General features: G+C 32.3%; 1 pseudogene; it reads right to left on the bottom strand.

Annotated features, from left to right (window-relative positions):
• Positions 1–4,058: 4,058 nt before the first annotated feature.
• On the bottom strand, positions 4,059–4,165 carry LOC137827374 (small nucleolar RNA R71; annotated as a pseudogene).
• Positions 4,166–4,414: the final 249 nt, after the last annotated feature.

Raw genomic sequence — 4,414 nt, 5'->3', positions numbered from 1 at the left:
GAAGAACAATTGGTGCTCTGGTTTATGCCCATCTCCTCTGGTCGGGTCCATGAGCTCCTTGATGGGGTCTTGAAGTGTTTGCTGATATGATTATTCCCCATGTGCTTTGTCTTTTGCTTCCTTGGTCATCTTCATAACTACTTGGTTTGTATCAATCACTCAAGAAAGGTTTTCAAAAACACCAAATGGGTCTACACTTGGTAGCAACACTTCAAGTGAAAGAGGTCAAAGCTCTTATCACTTGCTCATGCAAAGAAATCCAACAAAACTTTAGGAAAATTTTAAAGACAAGAAAGAAAAGTTAAAAGAAAGAAAGCTAAACCAAAATGGAAGTATGATGATTACAAAACTTAAACAAGACAAACAAGAAAAGAACTTATGAAGACTCAAAGAAACTTACTTAAACTGTTAACTACGAAGTTTTAATTTTCTGAGAAAGTGTAAAAGTAAGAAGGATAAAGTTCCACAAATGTGAAAACAATTTGCCACATAAAAAGAATCCTCTTAGTACTTTCATATTGAAAAGTGAATTTCATTCAAATTGTTTTTGTATTTGTTTTATTTATGGACTTAAAATGTCCACATTCTTGACATGCATATTTTTAGTTGACTTTCAAACTTTCACAAATAGAGTGTGATTGAATTCATATGATCACTTGAATTCTTTGTTTGGAACTAAAATCAACTGCCACTTAAACAAATTCTAATTACTTTTTAGCTCTTCAAAATTAATGTTAAAATAAGTAGAATGGATTTAAAGACTCCTAGAACACTAAAAACATATGACGCAAGAAAGAGAGGTAAGGAAAGAGAGAAAAAAATTACATAAATAATTCAAAAGTAGAATTTAAATTACTAAATGAATAAAAAGGTGGAATTGTAAATGACAAGGTGAAATTGAAAGGTGCTTAAAGATAAAAACAAAATTTAAATTGTTGGAAGATAAATCGAGGTAATTCTTCTTCCTATTATTTTTCTATTACATCTACATTTGATCGGTTGAATTCTTTGTTTGGAACTAAAATCAACTGCCACTTAAACAAATTCTAATTACTTTTTAGCTCTTCAAAATTAATGTTAAAATAAGTAGAATGGATTTAAAGACTCCTAGAACACTAAAAACATATGACGCAAGCAATGGAGGTAAGGAAAGAGAAAAAAAAAGACACAAATAATTCAAAAGCAGAATTTAAATTACTTAATGAATAAAAGGGTGGAATTGTAAATGACAAGGCGAAATTGAAAGGTGCTTAAAGATAAAAGCGAAATTTAAATTGTTGGAAGATAAATCGAGGTAATTCTTCTTCCTATTATTTTTCTATTACTTCTAAATTTCCTGTGGTGTCTCACTTACCTACATTAGGTAATACAATCCACAATAATGGTACCAAACAACTCAATTCTTTCTCTCTTTCACCATGTTTACATACCCTCTAGATTTTATTCTTTCACATTCTTCTTATGTTTGCAACTTTTTATAGGTGGATAGATGATCAAGGTGGCACCCACAATCTAATTTGAGTACATATTCGTTTTAAGGGGGGAGCCTGATGGAGGACCATCCACAAGTTCCAAGTCACCAAGATAAAGGACTAAGAATAGAAGAATGTATACTATAAATATTCGTCTTAGTCTATAAAAAGTAGAATAGCTACTTCAGGTCTTGTATTTCTGGATTATTTTCTAGTGTAGAATTAAATAAAACATTTACACTCTAGAAACTCTCACTTGACATACAAACAAAGGTTTCTAGAGCACAAAAGCTCCATTGGTTAGAAGCTCCAAAAGCTCACATGGAAGCCTATAAATAGGTGTTCCTTCCTCTTTGCATTCAAATTTTAACTTTATTGAATGAGTATTCAGAAAATTCAGATTCATTCTCTACCAAATGTCCTTTTGCTAGAGACCCACAAAAGCCTAGGGCCTAATTTCAGCAATATTTCATATTGAAATATAAACACTTATGAGTATTAATTGTTAATTTACATATAAAATAATCCATAATTTATGAATTTATACCTTTTTACATATTTTATGATCTTTATATTTCCAAATTTGGTGTTAATTCTAGGTTTTAAGGGAAGAATGGAGATAATTTGGCTAAAGAGGAATGATATAAGCTAAGAAGAGAAAGCTGGAAGGTCGCAGAATGCATAAAAGCGCCAAAAATCCAACTTTGCAACAAGGAATCTCGCTCAAGCGAGCTCATTCTCGCTTGAGTCAGAATGCTCAAGTGACATTTTAAAAAATCGATGCCTTTCTCGCTTGAGCGAACTACATCTCGCTTAAGCGAGAATGCGTAAGACAAATTGGGCCATTTTATGTTTTCATCAATAAACCCATCAATGCGATGCTCGAAGTCACCTAACCCTAGAAAATTAGGTTAAATAGGGGGCTTGAGGCTTAACCCTAGTGTTCCAGGTTGAGAGGAAAACACTATTGAGTGAATTATAATCCAATTGGGAGAATAGGAGGTGTAGGAAAACATTAAAGGAGGCAATCGTCAAGGAGAAAATCCTGGATCTTTTTTTCATGTCATCCTTGCGTGTACTAGTAATCATGAGTGGCTAATTCTACACTATTGAGTGAGTAATCATGTACTAGTAATCATGCATTAAGGTGATATTTAAATATAGTATAATGTCTTTTTCTTGATTGATTATTGGTATTGTTGTTTTGTTTCTAACTCTTAATCTAGAATCTTAAATCTGATTGGAAAGTATTTTTATGGTTTTGACCTAAACAACAATACTTGACATATTAGAGTTCTAGGAATAGACTTGAAATGTTAATTGTCATTAACGTCTGAGCTTGGTTATAAGTTATTTTATAAATATGCGAGTAATGGATATTTAGGAAACATTCTTAATAATTTTATATGCAAGAAATTGATATAAATAAATTTTATACGGGCATCAATTTCAATCAAAGAACATAATGTTAACGTGCTAATCAAAATACGTAAGAGTGAGAAAGATGAAACCTAATCCCTATTTTTCCAACTTGAAGCAACCAATTCTTTGTCTGTTTTCTTATTAATCATTGTCAACACAACCACTTTCAACACACTTTTTATTGTTCTATTATATATTTAGTGAGTATTGTACTTGATAATTCAATTCCTCCTTGGGGGATCGATATCCGCCCTTATGGAAATATTATTACTTTATACAACGCGGTGCACTTGCCGGAGAAAGTCATCAAGTTTTTGCCGTCGTTGTCGAGGAAAAATTTGATTTGTTGAGTATAGTTTCCTAAAGATTGTGAATACTTAATTGTTTTGATTTTTTTATTGTGTTTATTTTTTGGTTATTTTGTTTTTATTGTTTTAATTATTATTTTGAATTTCTTTGCTTTTATTTGTTTCTATTTATTTTAATTTTTCTTTTATTTGTTTTATTTAATTAGAATTTTTTTTTTCTGTTATGTTTAAATTTTAAAAAAAAATTGTTGTCGTTTGTGAATCTTTCTACTAACCCTTAAATTAGCTATTTTTATATGATATTGATAGATTGGGTTCCAAAAGACCAGTTGTTATTTGAGTAAGAAATTGAAAGGTTAGCTAGAAGCAACCAAATTAAAGGCAAAAGCGAAGCAAGAAGACACTAGAGAGGACTCTTCAACAACTTCTTCTTTTTCCATTCATATTTTTCAGGAGGATAACAACATGGCGAAGGAAGAAGCACTACCTCCTAGGAGGACTCTTGGAGATTACGCCATGTATCAGAGGCCTAGACATTTTTTTAGCATTGCAATACTTGCTACTAACAGGTCCTTGGAAATGAAACCTACGTTCCTCACTCTCATTAGTACCAATCAATTCACAACAATGGATCATGAGGATCCCCATACACACTTGGCTACATTTTATGAATTAGTGGGAACTGTGGGTTTTCAATCAAGTGATCTTCAGAATGTGTATATGCGTTTATTTCCATTTTTATTGGCATAGAAAGCTAAGGAGTGGCTTAAATCACATCCCAATCAGAGCCTCACTAGATGGAATGATGTAGAGGGAAACTTTCTATAAAGAATTTTGCCAATTTCTCGCTACATCAAAGCAAAGTATGAAATCTCTATGTTCAGACAAGGAGCAGAGGAATCTTTCTATGAGACATGGGAGAGATTCAAAATGATGTAGAGGAAATACCCAAATCATGGGCTTGAAGAAATTGCTAAATTGAGCATATTCCTTAATGGTCTCAGGTCTGATACGAAGATGCTCTTAGATGCCGCAACTGGTGGCACAATGATGGTTGTTGATGTAGAACAAGAAACGAGAATTATTGATGCTTTGGCCACAACTGACTATCAAACTCAGGATGATAGACAAGGTCATCAAAAGAGAGGATTATTGGAATTGAACACTGCAGATGCATTGCTGGCTCAAAATAAAATTCTAACACAATAGATT

The sequence above is a fragment of the Phaseolus vulgaris genome, chromosome 8 (assembly GCF_051622355.1).
Source record: "Phaseolus vulgaris cultivar YP4 chromosome 8, ASM5162235v1, whole genome shotgun sequence".
Lineage (NCBI taxonomy): Eukaryota > Viridiplantae > Streptophyta > Magnoliopsida > Fabales > Fabaceae > Phaseolus > Phaseolus vulgaris.
The sequence above is the reverse complement of the archived record's forward strand: the minus strand, read 5'-3'. Positions and strand labels throughout refer to the sequence as shown.